This window comes from Triturus cristatus, chromosome 12 (genome assembly GCF_964204655.1).
Source record: "Triturus cristatus chromosome 12, aTriCri1.1, whole genome shotgun sequence".
NCBI lineage: Eukaryota > Metazoa > Chordata > Amphibia > Caudata > Salamandridae > Triturus > Triturus cristatus.
The window spans coordinates 715,185,340-715,209,122 of record NC_140595.1 but is presented as its reverse complement, the minus strand read 5'-3'; the positions used below and the strand labels follow the sequence as shown (position 1 = coordinate 715,209,122).

At 43.4% G+C, this 23,783-nt stretch overlaps 1 non-coding gene across 1 annotated transcript; it reads right to left on the bottom strand.

Annotated features, from left to right (window-relative positions):
* Nucleotides 1-12,512: 12,512 nt before the first annotated feature.
* On the bottom strand, nt 12,513-12,586 carry TRNAN-GUU (transfer RNA asparagine (anticodon GUU)). Its single transcript has one exon. It is a non-coding gene; the product is annotated as a tRNA-Asn (tRNA).
* Nucleotides 12,587-23,783: the final 11,197 nt, after the last annotated feature.

Here is a 23,783-nt window from a genome sequence, read left to right as displayed (position 1 = left end):
TTACAACAACATTGCGTATGTACGGTACGTACCCCCAACATCGCGTATGTACGGTGCATACCCCCAACATCGTGTATGTACGGTGCGTACCCGCAACATCGCGTATGTACGCACCGTACATACGCGATGTTGGGGGTACGCACAGTACATGCGCACTGGGGGTACGCACCTTACATAAATACACAACGCACGGGGTGTATGTCTGTACGACTCGTACCCCTGGGGACTCAGCTTTTACGGCTGTTTTTGGCTCCCGTAAGAAAGAGCCGTACGGAGTGCCGTAGGGACGAATCGTACTTGCTGGGCCGGAAACCACTGCTTAAATACGTACGGACGTCGCGTACAGGCTGTTCTGGATCCGATTCGTAGTTTTTTTTTACCCATATGGTCTTTTGTACAAAACGTACGGAAATAGGCTTTCTGTACGAATCGTGCTTCCTAGGTTGTATGGAAAGTTTACCGGGTACGAGTCGTATGGAGAAAACCCTCCGTACAACGATTCGTACAGCCTTTTTCCAGGATTGGTATCGGCCCCTTAGTGTTAAGCTCAAAATAGTCCAACCTCTTTTTCTTTAAAGTTAGTTGTTCAGTTTCCGGCATGGATCTTCAGATAACCATACCCCCTGAAAACCATACTGTACAGGGTCACATGCTCCACCTTAGATCACTTTTTCTGCCATGTGCGATTGAGGGTGCTTCTCAACACTGACTATTGACACTAGCACATCAGCAACCAAGTACAATTAACAGAAGGTTTAGAATGCCAAGACTAGGGAACAGGATTTCTAGGCTAAACTCTAACTTTCATCCCCAAAAAGTTAAAGTCATTAGAATTACCTGACGAGGTGGATCAAGGTAACCATGTCTTTAAAATTATGCTCATCATAGTAAACCTGGCTTCCTTGGGGTACCAACTATAGAGTTTTTTATTTCTGTATGCCAATGGATCACATTCTTGAATAGAAAAAAAGTATTAAACTGTGTAGAGGTAGACTCTGAACACATTACAGTGAATTTGTGCATACTGGATCTACTCATTTCCCTTTGTAGGTAACAAAGAAGAGTAATACAGACACATCCAAATTAAAGTGAAACTGGAACATATAGATTTATCCACAATCATTAATTTTCATGAAAAATATTAGAGCCAACATGCTTTCCATACTGAAGGACTTGAACATGGAGATGATGACACGTCGCGATGCCACCAGAGCATTCAATGACCATGTCAGACACTAAACCTAGATTGCAAGAATTAAAATGCACATTCCAGGCTGAAATTTCTACCTCGCCACACAGTTCCAAACAAAACTCTGAAAAAGCTCTTGAAATGTGTCTCACTCTCAAAAGGAAGATCAACTACTTGACAAGGACCAGAATCAAATTGTAAATAGAGTTGAAGAGTATTGTTAAACTGAATAGGAGGATCATGCTCACCGGGGTGGGCGGAATTTGCGTAGTCGCGCTACGCAAATTTCCGCGAAACGGCAAAAAATCTCTGCGAGCACACATCATTCCACGAGCTCGCAGAATTGCTTGTGCCACCAGAAGAATTGTTTTCTCCAATGACCATGTGTGTCTGTAACTTTGCCGCCACGCTGAAAGGCGCCGGGGTCCCTTGTGTGAGCTGACCATCATAGTGGGTAAAGGGTGGGAAGACATTGCATGCCGCTAGTGTGTGTGGGGCAGGGCTTCTATGCAAGTTCACATGCCTCTTGTTTATAAAAGGTCAGAGACCGATCAGAGCACCAGATGAGGAGAGAGAGAACCTCCTGGTCACAGGAACTACACGGGGATTGCGCTCGAGAAAGTCATGGATGCAAAGATCGCCATCAAGCATCACAGCTAATTTTTGACGGTAGTTATGGGGAGAAAGCATACCAGCCTCGACCGAGCGAACGATTTTTTGGGGCTGATTAATGCGTTACCGAATTTGAGCTTTAACTCAGGCACCTGCTTTATATCTGTAAGTGCTTCCTGTTGAGGTTTAAGTTTTGTGACAGAAGCATCGTGCCAGAGTGAATCCTGTCCAGCATATTTATTTATCCACGAAGATGCCACCGTTTTGTGCAATACTTCTACTCACCATGCCCACAAATTCTGCCACGCAGCGGATCGCGGAATTTTAGGCAATTGCCGAAATTTCGCAAATCCCAAGAGCAGAACGGAATTTGCTGCCCTTCCTTACTCACAAGCTAAATAGATTTTGGTTCAAACCTGGATTGTAGATAAGCCACAGGAAGATGATTGTCTCTTTTCAGGAATCCTGCATGGTTGATAACTCTAGCTGTAAAACAGTTTTGACCTTGAAAAAAGGCTACACTGTAATGGGCAAGAAGCCTTGTACTTTAGTAGTGATTTTCGAGGCCCTGAGGTACTCTCTCTCAATCTATCAAGCAATATAAGAGAATGCTATTCCATCATTCTCACTATTTAGCTGTCCTGCAATCCTGAGAGAAACCCTTGGTTATTTGGGATAAGCTCCCCAACAGCATAATTGTAGCAGAAAAAGGAGGAACCCTGTTAGTACCCCACCTGTCAGGTTTTTTTTCATAATGTTTTTGTTCAAAGGGTGATTTCTACTGCAGTTTTGTGAGTTATTTTAAGAAACTCCAATTCAATGGCCTGATGTCATGTATTTTTCATAATTTTGACTTAATAAGCTATTAGGATGTCCATATTATATTTTACCTTGTTTATTTAATATATATTTAATGATGGGCCCCTAAAGATGTTTGATGTATATTGATCTTTATAATTGGTCATGTGCAATACTTAAATCAGCTATGGGGGATGTGATGTTACTGTCTGGCCAGTGATCTTTTTTCTAAGCCTAATCAGAACTCCGTGAAGTGGTAAAAAAACTCTGCCGCGCTAGGCCGAGTTCCGCAAGCAGGCAGAGTTGCTTGTTCTACCCATTCGTGTGACGCTTCTGCCGAATGGCAATGCAGATTATGGGGAAATATTGCATGAACTGTACCACGTGGTCGCGCAAGGGTGCGCCCATCTGGTTTCCTTCTCTCTGTTATGGTGCTGGGGCCTACTTCAATCCGGCCTTAATCTTTTCAATCCTTCTTTCTCACACCTTTTTTTCTGATCTTTTTTAATTATTTTCTTTTCCTGGGTCTTCTTAAGTGTATATTTTGAGTTGTTTTCTACTTTTTGTGTGTTTTTTAGTGCGTTTTGTACTGTTTTTCTATATTACTTGCTTTCGATTTTTTTTTTATTCCTTTCTTCTTCTCCTCCCTTAATTTTGTACTTTCTACATTTTCTTTTCTGCCCCCTGCTCCCCCAGCATCATGGCAGAGAGTGCGACCCGGAAGGCTGCACCCATAAGGGGTGCAGCCCAGGCTTTGTTTTCTGAGGTGGAGGTGGCAGCGCTTGTTTTTTTTGTGCAGCACCACCTCCCTGGCAGCAGGCGGCAGGCCAAAGTCTTGGTACGGGATTCGGGAGTGCCAGCAGCGGTGGGTGAGGGTGCACCAGGCAGTGTATTGCTTCTCAGGGGTGTGGCGCACCCACAACCAACTGACACACCGGTGGTCCAATATCCTGGAGCGAGAGCAGGACCTGCTGGACCTGATAGGGGTTGAAGTCACGGGGCTTGGTGAGTAGCTAATTATAATTATTGTTGTGTGTTCTATGTTATTGCGAATATTATTTTTTTCCCAAATAGCAAGAATACTGCTGCTCACATGCAGGTAAGTTATGTTTAAAAATCTTATATTATGTGATCATTATTCTAGAAAGGTGCTAGGAGCTACCTAATCGTACTTGTTTGCAGCTTTGCGCTCGCTTGGGCTGATTATGTAAGAGAACTTAAGTTAAGCAATGCAGACTAGAGTGACTCCTTTCCTTTGTCCTGTCACTAAGATATTGGTTGTTAGTTAGTTAGGTAGTATTAGTTAGTAATTTAGCAGCCCAGCCCGCGTCCTCTCGCTTCAGTCCTTGACTCCTTAGTAGAAACTTTTTTGTAGTTTGTATAGTGAGTGAATAGCAACCAACCAATTTGGTGTATGCAATATGCAAGCCTCCATCTATGCATTTAAGACTAAATGCATACTTAGTGAATTGGCCCGTCAAAGGGGGTTGAGATGATTGCGAATGAGATCGGAACTTAGAAGCAAATATCATTTTTTTCAATTCATTCCAAAGTCTTTGGAATAGCAGGCCAGGTAGGTTTAGGATTCAGGAATCAGTATGGAACTGTGTAATAATAAAGATGGGACCGTCCACTCCGCAATACTAGTCTACTACTAGTCGATCTGATTTAGGAAAGGTCAATGTTATTTCAATTGCCATTTCCTGTGAAAAAATCTTTTGGAGCGATTATTTAATATTTATTTAACACCAATCATTTCTTGTCTCTTTAATTATGTCTTACGCGATCATCAGCATCCGGGGAAAGTAGACAAGTTCTTCCGAGGTAAGTGCGGGAGCTGGAGGTACCTCCAAGGAACGCTCCTCATCAGATGGCTCTGATGGCCCAGTAAGTCCTCCTGTTGTTAATATTAATATATATTAATTTCAACATGCTTTAGTTATTTTTTATACAGGAAACAAAACAGCAATTTTGTTACAGGATTAGCATGGGTTGTTCCAGGTAAAGTTTACACATCAGAGTCCTAAGACAATGTGTCTCGTCTGTATAGCTAACCCCCCATGTCGATAAGAGAAAAGAAAAAGAGTCAGACAGAATAAGGGAGATGGAAAAAGAGACAAGAGAGGGCAGAGAAAATGACATTTCGCGGAGATGTTGGCACACAGGCATTCCGGTATTGGTAGGACTCGCCCTTTTGCGGCAGCTTAGGGTAGGTGACGATGGTCAAACCAGTTAAGCACAATTGTTCAGGTGGTAATATTAATATATATTTACCTAACTTTTACCACTCCTAATTTTGAACCAATATTTCCGTTTCCTAATTTTATTTTTTCCCAAATCCTCTTCGATCTATCTGTTTCTAAATTCTTGTTATCCGTGCATTACCTACTAACTTAGTTATTTATATTTCTAGTGTCTTTTTTTTTACATCAAACTGCCTCTGACTCTGTTTTAGTCTGTCTGCAGCTTGCTTTCTTCTGGTTTTTCAGTCAGCTTTCCCTCTCACCTTATATATTTTGTGGACTGCCTAGTTGTGGTTCTGTAAGAATCTGACAACCCATTGGTCCATACTACTACTAGTACTAGTACTTCTACTCTCCAGTGCAGATTGCATACCCAAGTAAGGTATTCTATGCATTTACTTTCTCATGCTCAATCAGTAAATGATGGTCACATTGGACACCCCAATGTTGTGTCTTCTTCTTATCTAGGCCTAGTATTATTAGCAGCAGTTGATGATGAACTGTTTACTGTGCACCATGGCTGGAAGGAAGTATGTGGAGGACAGCATGATTACATTTTCCAACCAAGAAGACATTATGTCCGATTGTCTGTTCAATTGGCCACTCTTTTTCTTTTCAAAGACTCAGATTCACATATAGCTCTAGCCACTGAGTCCAGTCATTTGGGTTGTCCTCTTCTTGAGAGGCTTTTCAAAAATTGGTACCAACAAAATGTCCAAACGGATATATTATTATTTTCGATAGTACATACTCTCTACTCTAGTCTGTACCTGAATTATAGTGAGGTGTGTGGTGTATTGTATTTTCAGTCTTGCCAGTGAAAGAAATTGATAGGGGGAGGTTTATATTGCATCTAAAAAATGTGCCGAGGCCAGCGGGGAAGGCGAAGCCAGCCAGGAGGGAGCAGATGCGGCAGCTGCAGGGGGTGAGCCAGCAGCAGTGGCGGGTGGTGGTAAGTCAGATTCCTTGCTTTTTTACAATCAAATTTACACACTCGCTGTAAGGGTGTACACTGTACACTGTACTGTTGAGACTAAGTTGTGAATAGTTGAAGAAGAAACCTTTACTTAGCATTAGCATTAGCGGGAGTTGAGTAACTAATGGTCTCTTCTATCTTCAACTCAGCAGAGAAAGTTTTATGAAGAAGACTAAGAGTCAGACTTGATGGGTTGATGGAAAAGGGAAAGAAGGATAGATGGAGGAAGGACGGGTGACATATAATATACGACTGGCAGAGAAGGATGCGTGTTGAAGGGGGCCCGAGATGCATATAGGTGGCTGATAGGATGCACGGGTGGTTTAAGGATGGGTGAAAGGTGAAAGAAAAGATGCCTTGCTCAGTGGGTGTGACTGTATGGGTGAGAGGAATCCTCCGGGGGGTTTGATGGGTCAAACTCAAAGGCAAATAAGGACGCATGGGTGGTTAAATGACAAATGTATGTTGGTGAAAAGTGTGTTGAGAATGATAGCCATGTTTGGATGGATGGATGCCTGAATGGTATTCAATCATAGGTAGAGCTCCCGGTTTTAAAGTATTTATTTTTGTAACATTTCTGTCTGTATTTATCCATTTTTGTTTTTGGGCCATTTTATCTGCATTTATCCATATTTATTTTGTGTTTTGCGTATAAATGAAGTTGAAAAACTGTACATTTCAATATTTATTTAACTGATAGACATGGACTCATACTTTGATGTCTGTCATATGTCAAGTATTTCATAACAATACATCCACTTGTAAATACTAGCAATATACCATAAATGTATGCTGACATATGCCGTGATTTAAAGAAATTTCATCCTGTTTTTTACTTTCCCATGCTGTCCATTTGCTCAGCTGCTGGCCTATAATTTATGAAAAACAGCACAAAGAGCCACTAAAAAAAAGCACAATTTTCTGTATTTATCCACTTTTAAAAATCAATGCAGACAGAAAACACATTGTTTTCTGTCTGTATCTATCTGTTAAAATCCATACAAATGTAAAACATGGAGCCTTAATCATAGCTGAAGACTGGATGAAGAGAATGTAAAAGAAAATTAAATCATGTCAGAGTAGCACAGCCAAGGGTGAAGAATAAAAATAATGCAAGAAGATCAATGCAATGATAAATGGAAAAATCCATGGGAAGAAGAAGACACAAGGAATGCTTTTTTTTCAAGGTTTTTGTTTCAAAGGTTGGAGGTTGTATTTCAGACTACTCCCTTGACTCATAGTAATTTGCAAGCACAACATATATATTATGTATGTTGCCACCCATCATCAATTACCTCCCTCCAGCTCCGAGGCCCACTCCCTCCCTACCCATGTCATTTGCATTTCGACAGTGTCTGCCATGTTTGGTCTATCGGCTGCATGGTTATAATAGTATTACCTCACGTCACGTGAAGTGACGTTATGCCGCATATCATCATTCATATTAGTATTTATATCATCTGCCTTGTTGTAGTAGTCAGGGTGAAAGTGAAAATGAGCATTTGCCATTGATTTAACAGAGTATGGCCATAAAAGGAAAAGAGATAATTGTGTAGTACAGCTGCCCCACCTGCAGACAGTAGTAAAGTAACACGAGTCTGTGACACAAGTATGTCTTTCATAGGCGCTAGCTGAGCTGGCATGCCTACAAGATTAATGTAGCTAAACAAGAGAGAGAAGAAGAATACTTGCCTACTCCATAGTGCCTAATGCCTGAAACTCTAATCACATCTAAATCTTATAGGGGGAGGAATCGAAGATAGCACAAACGTTAACTACTGCTAGTGCTACTGTGCCACTATAATATTATGTGTTACTGTTTTGCTAAGAATATTGGTGACAATTGGCTTTTTTTTCTTGATATTGCTACTCCTGCCCACCCACCAGGCAGGAGTTACCAGCCAAGACCCGCAATATGGAACCTGGAGGTCAACAGGGCAGAATATCATCTGCTGGTGGCCTTGGTGGAGAGGAGGAGGAGGCAGCAGCTGCAGACTTTAATGCAAGGGCCCAAGCCAGGCCCCCCAGTGCCTCAGGTGGTACTGTGCCATGGTCCAGCAGCCGCCCGCTGCAAGTCTTCATCAACCACTGCTGCTCCCCCCTGTTCACGTCAAACCTTTCAACGCTGCATGCTCCTCAGGATGGAGCGCCTGGAGTCCAGGATCAAGGAGCGTTTTGACCAGCTGGAGAGAAAGATCCGGCTCCTAGCCCGCCGCTAGATAGACCTCTCCTGCCCCTTTTTTAATCTTTTGTTTGGTGGGTGGGACTTGTTGGGAAGAGGGTGGGAGTGTGCGAGTTGGCAAAAACCTTGGTGTACTATTTTTTGGACATTTGATTTTTTTATGAACAATTTATTTGGACTTCCATGCCCTGAAACTGGTTCCAGGATGGTTGTTTCCTGTCCAAGGAGGACCTGGCTTGGCAGTTCCGGCATAACTGTTCCCATAGCTTATGGCTAGGTCCAAACTGGGGTGTCATGGTGAGCAAAAGAACAATGGATTAAACCCAGATCTTAGTGACTGGGGGCGAATGGTTGCATTGTTCAGCTTTCTGTCCATCATTTGTTTCTTTTGCATTTGTTGCACTATCTGGGAAGTGTTTGCCCAGACGTGGATCCCGTGCTCACTGCACCACTGGGCTCAAGCAAGCCTGAGTGATGCCATGAAACCGGTTCCAGGATGTTTGTTTCCGATCCAAGGACAACCTGGCTTGGCAGTTCGGGCTTTACTGTTCCCATGAGGAAGAGGGTCAAGACTGATTTGTATATGGCTGGGTCCAAACTGGGCTGTCATGGTGAGCAAAAGAATGATGGATTAAACCCAGATCTATGTGACTGGGGGTGAATGTTTGCATTGTTCAGAGTTCCGTCCATCATTTGTTTCTTTTACAAAGTCATACATGGATGGATAAGTTGTCATCCTTTGTAGCATGACATAGTTATCCCAAGCTCTCAATGCGGTGCTCACGGGGTACTGAGATAGGCATTTGCTGGCCCCTGTTGCTTGTCTAACCAGACAAGGTCGCAAAGGTGGCAGTGGGTTATGGAATTAAGTTGAACATGGACCGTTTTGTTACAATTATCATTTGTACAGTAACATAATATTGAGGGCTACTGGGCTCCACCATCCCGTCTGCATTCTGAGGCCGTTTCAGTAGCTTTTGAAAAATCCTGGTCGTCCAGCCCCTCTATATAAAGTGTAGCAGTTGCTGTTGAATGTGTTTTAAGAATGTCCTCTCAAGCCAAATTGGTAGTGCTGGGAACATATATAGTAACCATGGTAGAATAGACATTTTAATTGCATTGACCTCAGAAATAACAACACATTATTTGGATAGTTAAAAAATGTTATATTCCTGCACCCCAAATTTAATTCTAGTCACCAAATCAGACTGTCATATCAGACAGGTCAATGGTTCGATAAATAGTGGGAATAATAGTGGGAATAAAGGGCACCTCTATTGTGTGTCTCTATGTAGCATAAACGGTGCAGAGGTCTGTCCATTTAGAGTTATTTTCACCATCGGCTGTGTTTAGTTGGAGAAGATCATTCTTAAGAAAACATGGCCAAAGCCCATCTTCAATAAGGTGCAGAAAGGAGCAATCCACCCGGTCAAACACCTTTTCAGCATCCACAGACAAAAGAGCTGCCAGGATTCTGCCAGGATTCTGTTTAAGTATGCTTTTTCAGCCAGGTGGACTGTGGCCGGAATATTACCATGAGTCTGGTGCCCCTGAACAAAGCCAATATGACCAGAATACAATTTAGCATCTATATTAAGGAATGTGATGAGGCAAGAAGATTGGCATAGCTTAGGGACTTTTCCCCCATCTACAGGGGAACTGCAATAAGGGCTTCACCCAGAGTAGGTGTAATTACGCCGGCTCCAACACATTGATTGAAAAGGGAGACTAATTTGGGGGCCAACTCAGATGCAAATATTTTGTAAAATCGAGATGTGAGCCTGTCTAGTCCAGGAGCTTTTCCCAACTTCAAAGATTTTATGGCCTTTTTTAACTTCTTCAAGTTGGATTGGCTGTTCCAGAGTTTCACACTGGGAACACGTCTTCTTGAGTAGCCTAATCCTTTCTAAAAAGCTTCCCGGCCCTTCAAAAGAGGTCAACCCTCCTGCATAGAGTGCAGAGAGGAAGAACGAAGGGGCATATCAGCAAGGGCCGGCGATAATTATCGCTAAGCGCACTTAGCGCTAGGATAATTATCGCCGGCTATCATGGAATTTTATCGCTGAGATAGCGTGCTATCAGCAACGCTTATCTCAAAAGCGATAAAATTCCTCGTGCTAACAGCCAAAAGTGAGATTATCGCTGGAAATCCAGCGATAATCTCACAAAGTTTGGCGTTAGCTTGCTGATAAGGCAGGGCATACTTAGCCATTATATCGACCTTACATTGGATATAATGGCTAAGTCAGGGTGAAAGCAGGCGTAAGGAAAGTAGCGTTAACTGTGGTTAGCGCTACTTTTCTTATCGCTATGCCTGTTAGCGATTCCCTTGATAATTGGAGAAATGTTGGTTAGCAACATTTCTCCAGTTATTGTGGGACGGAACGCCCACTTTGCATCTCATTAGAGATGCAAAGGTGGGCGTTATGGGAAAGGGAGCTAAAGCAAGGAATCACACGTTAGCGTGAACTTGCTGATTAAGCGATAAAATTATAGCCGCTTTTCGTCCGAAAACAGACGCTAAAGCGGAGATAATTTTTTATCGCCAGCTTGATGATATGCCCCGAAATTCTTCGTATTTGTCAAATCATCAGTAAGAATAGAGTCATTCCCACAAGTGAAGGCTTTAATATATTCTTTCTTGAATCTGTCCATTAATATTATAGCGAGCTGAGTAACCACTTTGTCCTCAGTGATATTGGAACATTTTTTAAGACCAAACCCCCTCTGCCATTCAGAGCCCTAGTCTACCTGGACCACAACCTGTGAATGATTAGCGGCTGCAATCATTCCGACCTCCACTGCCCTAGTTTTGGTCTTGACCGCGTTACTCAAAAAAATATAATCGAATCAATTGTGTGAGTGCCGAACATGGAAGTAGAAAGTAAAGCCTGGATTGGAGTGGGGCTGTTCGCACCATGCATCTCTAAGGCCAAGATTCAGTAGAGACGACATCAGATGCTTAGAAAGGGCCAACATCTGGGACACCCCCTTCTCTATCCTGTCACAGTTACCAAATAACACTGAAGTCTCCCACTAAGATTATATCACCGTGTGCGATGTTTGCCAGGACTTCCAGAAGCTGCAGTAGAAAAGCACACTGGGCCACATTAGGAGCATAGACCGTAGCCAAGGTGATAAGGCATCCCTGCAGTGTTCCCACCAGAGTAAGAGACCTGCCGTCTTTATCAGTCCTAATATGTGTGATGGTGAAGGGTGTGTTCTGCCTGATAGAAATCGCTATGCCCCACTGTTTAATAAGTGTGGATAAGTGGTGTATAATTGGGTATGCTTTGTTTTTTAGTTCCCCCTGGACCTTCAGCAAAGGATGTGTTTCTTGGAAGCATATTATGTCTGGGCCCATATCTCTAATGCATTTCCAAACAGCCCCTTGTTTATTAAGTACATTATGACCTTTTACATTGAGAGTAACTGTCTAAACCATCTTGTCCGTTTGAGATAAAGTCCAGACAGGTTGGTATAGAGAAATGGAGCTGAAATCAGTAGGACCCAGTGGGTCCCCAAAACCTCTCTGAGTAGCAAAGCCCAAGCTAATTCATAAGAAAAACAAAGAAGGTCAACAACAAACCAAAACAATAAAGTCGAGAAGGGGAGATACAAGACCCCCCCCCCCCAAAATCTCTGTATCCGGAGACAAAGAGAGGTCTAAGACATCTTTTTAAACGGGGTAAAAAGACCCCCATCAATAGCCCCGTCGGTCAGCTCAACATCATGTGATTCTGTGCAAATAATTTAATCTTGTCATGCTGAAAAGAATTTGTGTGCCCTTGTATATAGGCAGACCATTGGAATTATGCGGCAGGAGAGCGCCAAATTATGCGCAGAGTTGAGTAAATTCTGCAGCAAGAAAATGCTAATTATGTGGCATAATGCAGCACATTTTGTAATAGTATTACTTCATTTTTTGTCATTTTAAAACTTGGTAACACTGTCTGGGCATTGATTGGATGCACCCCATTAGTGCCAATTTAGCACCCAAATTTAGCAATAAGCTGCAGAAAGTTGACCATTCCAGCTTTGCAAAGGGCCTTCAAACATGCGGCAACACGGCAGGCAGATCTACAAGGATTACAGAATCCTATTATAATGTAAGTGGTCTCATAACGTGCTCTAATATCTTCAGGTCGAGTTTGCTCTATACAAAACTGCAAAAAAGCTTAAAAGCTTGACTATGGTCGCCACCCACACTACCACCGAGTGGAACGGGCTGGTCACAGCTCATTGTTATGGCGCCTGCTCCTTCCTTTGATTGTGCAGACAGCGCGTGCTTCAGCAGTATGGCATGCCGCGTCTTTTTGCAGCTGCTCGCTGCCAGCAGCATCTGGGACAGGCTCTCTGATCTCAAACCTGAGCACAGAAACTCTGCAAGGATTTCACGTGACTAAAAATGTTCATAAGTCTGGCAGTTAAAATGAATGAGAAACTTCCCGTGCAGTCATTTCTTAAGCTAACTGGTAATTTTCGCAGATCACGTTAAAAAATAAAATGTTGCGTCCCTGGGTGGGCTTGAACCACCAACCTTTCGGTTAACAGCCGAACGCGCTAACCGATTGCGCCACAGAGACCGATGTCTCCTATTTTGGTACATAGTCTATATGTACACCACTATTCTCTGTTGTTGTGAATGGTTTGAGAGGCTATATAAGATGGGCTTTAGAGTATCGCATTTGTAATACAAGGTAAGAGTAGGCGCAGAAGTCACATTTTCTCTTCCCATCCGCCCCCTCCATTGTTCTCCCCTCCCCTCTGCTGCCTTCTTGCTGTGTTGCTCATTGGCTCTCTCTCGTGCTGCTCTGATCGCCTTTCTCTCGCTCTCTTTGTAATGTAGCGTTTTAAGAATCTTTCGGACAAAGTCTATTGGTTGGTCCAAGAGCCAAACTTGGGCATGGGAAACCCGCAGCAGTGACAAACTCAAGAGAAACCTTAAACCACGAGTCTGGGCTGAGGGAACCGCAACAGCATCTCAGAAAAGGGGAAAATGCACCGACGTCGGAGAGTGAAAAACTGCCAGCAAAGTGTCAGGGCTAATGGAACAGTGACAGCACCTGAGGCGCGAGGAACCTGCAAAAAGTGTCAGAGATTTGGAAACTGCAACAACATTTCATCTAAAGAAAACGGGACCAAAGGCTCACGCTACAAGAAACATCATCTCAGACAAGAAGAAATTGCAACAAAGGCTCACACCACAAGAAACAACATCCCAGGCAAGAGGAAACTATAACAAAGGCTCACACAACAAGAAACAATATCCCAGACAAGAGGAAATTGTAAGACATACTCACACAACAGGAGAGTTGAAAGCTGCAGCAACGTTTCAGCTAAAGGAAACTGTATCAACATTTAAGGCGAGAGGAAACTGTAACAAAAGCTCATGTCACAGAAAACTGTAACACAGCCTCAGATAAAAGGAAACTAAAAAAAGTCTCAGACTACAGCAAATTGAAGGAAATTAAAGAACAAGGAAGGAAACTGCAACATCTCAGACTAGAGGAAACTGTAACGAAGGTTCACACAACAAGAAACACAATCTTAAACAGGAGGAAACTGCAGCTAAGACTCAGACAACAGGAAACTGCAAAACATCTCAGAAAGAAAGGAAACTGCGAGTTAGTTTCAGACAAGCTGCACCGAGAGAAACAATCTGATATTTCTGTCTCTGATTTGCATTTTACCCTAAAATTGAAACCAGTGTATTCCAGGAGGGCAGCAGTTTCGGATACAGTGTTGAACACCATGCCACCGAGGAGACACCAAACAGCCAGAGAAGGTTATTAGTCGAAGGTATAATTTGTCTGATTTTTTGTGGGATAAAGTCTCACAATCTATAATTAAGTAATAATAACAAATAAGACATCTTTTTGAAAGCTTAGGTTTCATACAAACCGTAAATAGTAATTCAAACATGTTGAAAGTGTCTTTAGAATCCTACAAAACGTGCAGCAGCTCTGCTCAGAGGTTGAGAAATGCTATTACTGTTGCTATTACTGTCCCACTAAAAGTACTGCAATCCACAGATGAAGTGCATTTTTTAAAAAAGTAATGGAACTGTGATGTTATGCACAGTGAAAGCGGGGTGAGTAGGTGTGGGGCGGAGTCAAATGGGTGGCTAAAAAAACAAAATATTCTAAAACTTTTTTGGGTCTTTCACCTTCATGTAGGTATATATATAATGACACACTGCTTAAATGTTAAAAAATTGCAAATTCAGTTCATCAGCGGGAGATGCAGTATTGTAGTTTTGAAACCTCTTTTAAAGGTCCATGTCTGTAAGCAGAGAGCCACAGAATTGAATCCTGGTTGGAGCAGTGGAAAATAGTTATGGGGTTAGCACAGGCCCTTGCAGCCTCTGCCGCACACAGGGCCTGTGTTACGTGCCTTTAAAAAGCACACACTTCACAGCTCAGCTGGAAACTCCTTTCCAATACCACTCAAAAATAATAAATCTGTGTCACCGGGAAGTGTGAAGTGATTCCATTAAGTAAAGCCAATACTGGCATCCGAGCTCTCTTTACATTTGCAGATTGACTCGCTGTGCATTTTTACACTTCTTTCAGGTAAGCAGGCAGACTTGCAAGAAGACTTGCTTAGCTGTCTGTCTGCCTTCGGTTTCACAGAACAGAAGAGTCCCTGCCTTACACTGCTGCTGAAGCATTTCCACTCACTGAAGTAACTGTGTTGGGACATTTATCTTTTCACAGAAAATAGGAGAACTCTTTTCCTTAAATCAAAAAAGTAAGGGAACGTCGTGCCCCTACGACCCCACCCACTTCAACCACTGACTGTAACCTTGTAGAAAAATTGAAAGTGCTGATTGAAAATGCTGTTGCAATAATTCTAAGTGTTCTCAACTGTCCTGAACTTACAGTACTGTTCCATTAAAAGATCCGAATTTGCAAAGAAACCTTTGTGTGACACACAATGTACATCAGCTGAGACGATCCGGTCCAGCGTAAACCTTCTATCCTCCAAGCCTCTTCTAGGGAGCAACCTCCAAAGTCAGGCCCTCCTCGACAGATGGAGAAGCCTCCCCATATGGAAGCAGCCTCCATATATGGTCCTGGGAAATCAATGCACAACCGGGGCATTTCTTTATTTCTCATATTGTAGTTGTAGTTATAAAGACAGGCTTCTAAGTGCCAAGTGGTCAAAAAAAGTCAAACGTAGCACTTTATATGAAAGTCACATAACAAAGCACAGCTACAAATTGCATAGCAATTGGTAAATTGGTCTTTCTCTACCTGCAGGATCACAAGTATTTTAATCTCTTAATTTACTTGATGCCCTTTTAACATTTCACCATTTCAAGTGAAGTCCAAGGACTTGCATTCCAAATCTGACTAACTTGCCCCAAATTCTACCCACCTTGCCCAAGTGGTGAAAGAAAATCACACTGGATGTTGTGTGTCATTTTTAGGCCAAGCCTGGGCAGTGCATGCGCTACTCTGCAAGGCAAGCTGTGTTCAGGTATGGACTTGAAGCTCCGGCCACTCTCCGCCAATATTTTTCATTGGCTTCTGTCCTTGTCCTTTGGAAACTCTGGCTCTTCATTGGTCAATAGGCTTAGTAGTCCCTCCTTAGTACTGTCTTGTCCCATCTTGTAACCTCCCATAAGGACTGGCTACCTTACATGTGTTGTTACTCTGTAGGCTTTAATTACAGCTATCTTACATGTGTTGTTACTCTGTAGGCCTTGATTACAGCTTCCAAACACTGCAGGCCGGACATGTTCGCTCCAAACGCGCTAGTTTTTTTTTTATGCCATGGTACACCACAGTGACGGCCACACCTTTAGTTTATTTGCAGCGCCGAATACAGCTGCTTTTTTTTTTTTTTTTACTCTTTATTCACTTTTTCTTTTTGTTGTTTTTAAGCGCACCATGCCGCGCTTGCACCTTAATAGAGGCAATGCTCCTTTCTTTCCCGATCCACAGCTAAAGAATGGGGCACAGCCACTATTAAAATGAAAGTGCAGCTTGGGGTGCTTTTACAAAAAAAGCATTTGTTTATCAAACAAATGCATTTTTGTTAAAAGCGCCACATTTTGTGCTTTTGCTTCAGTAGCAGCCACGCCCCTTTCGTTAGACGCGGCTCGTCTAAAGAAAGGGATGTGGCCTCTATTAACCTGCAAGCACAGCATGGGGTGCTTGGAACAACACATACTTGCAACGCAAAAGGTATCACATTTCCAAGAATGTAAGCTGTTGCCATTTACAATGTCAATAGCTCAAACTCTTGTAAATGTGGGACATTGAATTGCAAATGCTTGTTTACCTTTACAGCCATGCATACATAAAGAATACAAGGCAGTATTAGTGATAGGCTTGCTGCACCAGAGACATAGATACTTGTTCCTACAATCGATTGAAGATATACTGCCTTCATTGCAAGTCAAAGTTGTGTTTCTTACAAATCTAGTGCTGGAATACTGAAGTAAAATTGGATACTGAAATCTAAATGCCACAGAATGGAAAGGAAAAAGCCTGGACTAGATGAACCACGCATGCCTGGACCAGGGAAGCTCAAAATCTCGGGGTACAGGGCCCTCTGCCTGTTAGTAGCTTCTTGAGTAATTCATACAATTTGTTACTTTTTGTTTTGTCACTTCCGGTGATTCTGTTTCCCATGGTGCCATTTACTGAGAAGATATAGTGATTACATTTCAATCCAGTCCACTTCTGTCACTCCCGACTAGGCCGCACGGAAATTCAGAATTTGGCTCCTTTGAACTTAGATTTTGTGATGAAAGATACATTTACCATAACTCGTAACTGTGGTCAAGCAATGCATGTTGTCATTAGAAGTTGAGTACGAGCTTTGGTCCAGGAAGTCAGTCGGAATAAATCATATGAACTGAAAGTCACGTCAGGTAAGCTCTTTAAAAAACAGACACAATTACAAAGTTAAAGGTGGCGAACTGCATTATGACATAAGATGCAAGCAAACTGGCCCTACAGTCTGAGTGGTCCTTTGGGTCAGACAACTCAATGGGTTTAGGCTCCTGCCTCCAAGCACAAGTTAACACTAGTCCAGTTAAGTAGCTTCAATGTAAGTATGTGGATTCAATGATCGTGGGCTACCAGGCTATAAATAATCAAGAGCCAGCATCTGTGACCTGGGGGATCAGAGACGCAAACCAAGAGGGGCGGGGCATGTATTCTGAACCTGCCCCGCCCCTCTTGGCCCCGCAAACGTCTGGCGAGTGATAATGCGAGTCTGCAGAACATTTCTCAAAAGTGTGAAAATGGAAGACAGCGGGTGAATCCGCCTTCCCGTCCTATTTATCAAACTCATCGGTTCTCCCTCTTGACAACGAAGATAAATTGCTCTCCTGCGAGGATGAAGGGAGCCGACAAAATCAGTCTGGCAGATGGAGCTGTAATGAAACTCCGCCCACACGTCAGTTTAGAGTGTTTGCAAGTCTCTCCTCATTGGCTAATTTCTGAAGAACTAGTGACATCATCTCTGTAACACAGAGTCGTATAGAAGAGACAGAGCTTCCCTGATATCACAGCAGAGTGGCGCAGCGGAAGCGTGCTGGGCCCATAACCCAGAGGTCGATGGATCGAAACCATCCTCTGCTAGAATGTTTTTTACATTATGTTTTGTCATTTTAATTAATCCGTGTTCATATTTAAACATTTGCCTCTTCAGTTGTATTTTTCTGCGTGTATATTTTCAAGTTGCTGCTTATTTTGCCCTAAAAAACATTTCTAAATACGCAGCTCGGGAGCCTCTGTGCTCAGAGTACCATTGTATGGGGCAAGAGTAGCGACTTGTGTTTACAATGCTTAGAAACACTAGCAGGCTTTCGTAAACGATAGTTTAAGCACGTTACATTTACAGAAGAGGCACTGTAATGTGCTCTAGGCAGCTCTGTCAACAGCTGAACGAGTGTTGGACGTCATTTCTTAGATAAAGCAGGGGTATTTGACACCCTACGGTTCTTTTAAGCAAAGAGCCCCCCCCCCCCCCATGTTACCCGTGCAAGAATGTGAAGTCCAAAGAAACGATGCTAGGAGGCGGGAGCTCGTTGTTGAAGTGCACTTTACCATACATTCCCAGGTGTGAACAGAAACCAAAATGAGCCGCCAGTAATGTCTGACTAGTTGAGTGTAAGGGTCGCTTGGGGTTGTTGTAAGGGGTCCGGTTGTTTTGGGCTGTAGAATGCCCTTTTGTGCAATACCGAGGGCTTAAGGCTCACTCATTGTTCTATTGAGAGCCTCTGTCGTGAGAGGCGAGAGTTGGAAACGTGGAGCATGCACACAGCCCAGGCTGCAACAATTGGAATGAGTTGAAGTTTGTTCAGTAGGAACACTGAAAGCCCCACATAAATGCTGTCACAGGAGTGCAGTCATCACAAGATTAAGGCACACACTACAATCAGTGGTACCCAATTTGTAGCTTTAGTGAGTCTATGGGGGAGACCCTTGTTCCATGGGACAAAGAATATTACTCCATCGAAAGTGACTTTTACCCCCCAACGGTAGTAGATCAATTTTGCCTGCAATGAGTTTTGTCAAGTTGAAATTCTTTATATATTGTCGTAAATAAATTATTACGAGTTTCAGAATTTCTAGATATCAATATAATTATGCATGAAGCAAGAGGCTCAGTCCGTGGTATCAGGTTCAAAAGGGCTTTATTCAAATAACTCGAGTTATAGGGAGAATAGTTCCATCACCACGAGGGATCAGGACCAGGGTTCTCAAAAAGGTATTCTCAAACTTTATTCACAGAGTACAGTATATATATGTTTGTAATAATATACGTAAGCAAGAGTGCTTCAGGCGGAGAAAGAGAGAATGAGATAAGAGCATGTGGGTGTGTAAGTAGGCGTGAAGGTGGGCGTCCACTCGATGATAATAGGTAAGTGTCATAGGTGGGTGGATGCCTAGAGGGGGTTGCGTGATCAGCTGGAACTTTACTGGAACTTTGCCTTACTTGTGCTCAACTCGAGCATGACGTGTAACTGATGTGTGAAAGGGTTGCTATGCAACCGGGGAGTCTGTAGTCTAGAAGTGAGGCCTTCAGTGTCAGGGCGACCAGCACATCTTGTATTATCTGGTATCTAAAGTCTGGAGCAGGGACAGATTTGTGACATAGGTTGCCCATCACCAAGAGCCAATGTGGCATTTATTTCTTCGTTTACTGCTGAAGGCTTACATGGGGGCTATGGGCTTTTCACTGACGTGAGCTTTGTAATCGCACAAAAAGAGACAGGAAGGCTAGGCTTTCTCCTTTGCAGATGGGTCATGTTTATCCCTCCTTCTCCAGGCAGGAATGTGGTTTCGGTAGGAGTAAGCAGATAACCGTGCTCAATACTGTCTCGGACAGGGCCCCTTTGGCTGAGGCCCAAGTGTGCAAGGCCAAGGATACGCAGCTACAGCTTTCAGAGCGTTCAGAGGCCTGAAGCCTCTTTTTGGCTCTGGCTGGGCCACAATAATGGAAATGCAGGAAAACATGATGCAAAACGTGTAGGCCTCAGAGCAGATTTGTTGTTTCTCTCATGGGAGACTGGATTATGGCAGGCCACGTTATAGCATAAGCATCATGATAGACAGGCCATGGAGGGGAAATACATAGGTGACATGTATGTGCACATGAGTGTGGGGGAACACACGGGGACACATAGGCCTCATGATATTTTATTTTCCTCATTCCCTCCTTGTCCCCTAGTGGACCCTTATGTCATATCTATTCTCATTAGACAGTCAATCTGTTCTTGCAGCATTATTTTTCCATTTTCAATGCTTTGTAAATGGGGATGTGGGACACATGCAGTAGCACACAGGCCGCAAATGGCCGGGCCACACTGCAGACATAGGCAACAACTGAATATCATCAGTAGTATTAGTCCACAGACCGTCAACACTTTCCATCCCCATGCTGATATTATTTCCCAGAGCCAACTGGACCAAGTCCACGTGCCTGGGTCTTGGTGTATGCTTTGGGCAATCTTGTGGAGTCTTGTTATTGCTTTGTATACAGACGGTGCGTTATTAGGTATGAAAACGCAACAGCTGGAACCGATGACCCTACAGGCCCCGCCCCTATCCGCTAGGATGACGTCAAGAACAAGACGATTCTGAAGAACGACCATTCTCATAGCAGACTGTTCCTGGGTCAAGTTCCCCAGGGCTGATGCAGTCTCATTAGCAACTGTTTCTAGAATCCTTGTTAGCCTGCGGATAAGTTTACTATTCTGGACGGGACCTATGAAGAAAAAGAATCCTTTGTTGAAATCTGTATATTGCTCCCAAGCTGTTTCAGTCTGGTCAATGCCAGAGGCATCGAGCCCTCGTCTGTGTCTGATAAGTGCTAGTTGGAGATTTTGATGATAGTTCGATGGGGCCAAGAAAACGGGTGGTAGAAGAAACGATATATAGCACGTCCCGCCCCAGTCTAAGGGCAGTTGCACATAGGCTGTCTGGCCACATATAAAGTAGGTGTGTCGTGATGCTCTGAAGTAAGACTTTCCTTTGTCTTTGAACACTAGTATAGTGTTACACTCGCTGTGCCCCAATTGTACAGAGCCTTCTTTTCTGACACACAAGTTCCCTTTTACTGGCAGGACTGTGATTGAGGATGGACCTAAATTGTGTATGGGCTTGACATTCAACACTATAAAGTCAAGGGTCGCATTTCCTTGCAGATACTCTTCATTCTCTAGATCGGTACCTTTCCTTTGGGGAAGACCTTCTTTATCTGGGAAACATGCTTTATTCATGACTTTGTTCAAGTTACCCCATACCCAGTCGCCCCTACACTCCTTATCTTGACATTCTTTGGCATCACCGTTGATGGATGTCATTAAGGCAAACCATGCTCCGCAAGAACCATTATGGGAGAATGGAAAAGGGAAAAGAGGCAACACTCCCTTCACCTTCTGATACGGGGGAAGTCGGCCACAGATCCAACAGTCTGTAGCATTGCTAGTCTGATGTGAATGGTGCAGCATCTGAATAAAGGTATTGTTGCGTAAGGCAAGTCGAGATGATAGCTCATGGGATGGCAGATCACTAAATGTGTGCTTTATGGTATCATTGGTAGAGTGTAAGAGTGAGGCAATAGGAGGAAAAATAGCATGTAGTATTAAGCTGATACATATCATCGTGATGCACAGAAGAAATACAACTATCAGAGTCACTATACATCTACCACGTAATATTTTACAGTATTTGCTTTTCATCTTGCTCTTTTTCTCATCCGCGGTATCTAAGATCTTATGCGAGCCAGAATACATGTTCAACCGCTTCACCACCTAGTGGACTTAATTGATCAAACGGGTTCTGACTTGTTAGATCTAAGTTTGGTTTTGTACTTCTGCTGGGGAGTCTCCTCTAGTAAAGGGGGCTCAAAGTCTGAAGTCTTTATGTCTTTTTTAAACGAATCGTTATTCCCAAAGTAGCGTTTACAATGATGAAGATGAACCCATCCTTTCCGTCCTTCGACTTTAACAGCGGTCCTCGTAGTTAATAATACCAGTTTAGGCGTCTTCCACCTTGGCTCAAGAGGGCTCGTTCTGTCAAAGTTCCTTATGAGAACATAGTCCCCAGGAGCGAGGGAATGTTCTTTGACCTGGGTGTTGTCAGGGAAGGCGGCAGCAACCTGCGAACGACAAGAGAGTAGTGCAGACATCAAGGAAGCCAGGTAATCCGTCAGCATGTTACTATCAACATCAGTGATCTTTTTAGGCATTGGAGTGCCCCACATATTCGGTGGTCTACCAAAGACCACTTCATAGGGAGATAAGCCTGTTCTAGAATGGGCTACCATTCACATGTAAAAGAGGGCAACCGGCAGGGCTACCATCCAATCCACACCTTTGTCTGCGCAAATCTTTGCTATTTTTATCTTTAAGGTCTGATTATGTCTTTCTACCAGGCCTGCTGCCTCAGGATGTCGTACACAATGGAACTTCCAGGTATACCCTAACAGAAGGGACACTTGTTTCATGAGTTCAGAGGAGAAAGGCTGACCGTTGTCGGAATATACGACACGCGGTAATCCATAACGTGGGAAAAACTCTCGCACCAGTTGTCTGGTGGTAGTTACAGCAGTATAATCAGGGACTGGATAGGCCTCTGTCCATCTTGATAGGGAACATACTACTACTAGGACATATTTGTAACCTCTGCATCTGTCCATTTGGATATAATCCATTTGAAGGACTTCAAAAGGATGGTCAGGCGGATGGAAACCACCTTGTTCCATTGGAATGCCTTTACCTGGATTGAATTGGCAACAGATCATACCGTTCTGACCTTTTGTTTCGCTGCTGCACGCAGGTGCTTGTTGAACCATATATTCTGTAAGCTGTCTAGCATTGCTCTCTCTCCTAAGTGTGCAGGACTATGTGCGGTATTTATGATCACTTGTACCATTGAATCAGGAAGAAACCATGTTTCTTTGCCCTTAGTCATCCAACCCTGATCGGTCAGTACCCCTCCTTGTTCCGACCATTTCTTTAATTCGTCTAGAGTAGCATGTGTCTGTATGTCTTGTACATCCTTGGAAGGATCCCTAACTGTCATGGCTTTGGACCTTAATGGTACCTGTGATTTCGTCATGTCTAGTGGGGTCTGAGCTGTCTGTTTAGCTGTTCGGTCTGCCAGATCATTGCCTTGAGAAATGGTATCTGTGGCTTTAGTATGTGCTTTGCATTTCAGGATAGCTATGGCTGTTGGTAAATGTATCGCTTCCAGAAGGGCGTGAATAAGGGGGCCATGCTGTATCTTGGCCCCGTGAGAAGTCAAGAAACCTCTTTCCCTCCATAGGACGCCGAAGTCATGAACTACCCCATATGCGTATTGTGAATCAGTGTAAATGTTTACTCTCAGGTGCTTAGCTCTTATGCATGCTTGTGTCAGAGCGATGAGCTCTGCTGCTTGTGCTGACAGTATGTCTATTCTTTTAGTCTCTATGATTTCAGTAGCAGTGGTCACTGCATATGCTGCCACTAATTCTCCCGCCCCCGTCCTCATACATGAACCGTCAACATAGAGTGTTAGGTCAGGGTCTGGGAGTGCAACATCTGTCAAGTCTTGTCTTGGTTTAGTCACGGTATGTATTACTTCAACACAGTCATGTGGAGAAACGTTTTCTGTACTGGAGGGCAAAAGAGTAGCAGGATTCAGTATGTTGCATCGTCTGATCTCTATGTGTGGTTGAAATAACGTCAGCTCATAACCTGTCAGTCTCGCTACAGTCAGGTGTTGTGTTTGTGTTCGGTTCAAGAGAACCTCTACTGCGTGTGGTACTTGTACTGTCAGGGGGTGGCCCAGCACTATCGAGTCACTTTGTCTTATGGCTAAGGCTGTTGCTGCAACAGATTTTAGGCACGCAGGCAAAGCCTGTGCTACTGGGTCCAATGTACTAGAAAAATAAGCACAGGGCTTGTGTTTTCCTGCATGACCTTGTGTGAGGACAGATAGTGCTGTTCCATCCCGCTCTGTCACAAAAAGCATAAAAGATTTGTTGTAATCAGGGATTGCTGAAACTGGTGCTTGACATAAAGCTCTTTTTAATTCTTCAAATGCCACAGTGTGTTCTTGTGTCCAAGGGAGGACTTTAGTAGAAGCTACCTCCTGTGTCGTCAACTGTATTAGGGGCTTGGCTATGTGAGCATACTGGGGAATCCACTGCCTGCAATATGAAGTGAGGCCAATGAATGCACGTACCTCCTTTTGTGTCTTGGGCTGTGAAAGGCCAGAAATCAATTGAATACGTTCTGGTGTTAGTCGCCTACCCTCCTTGGATAGC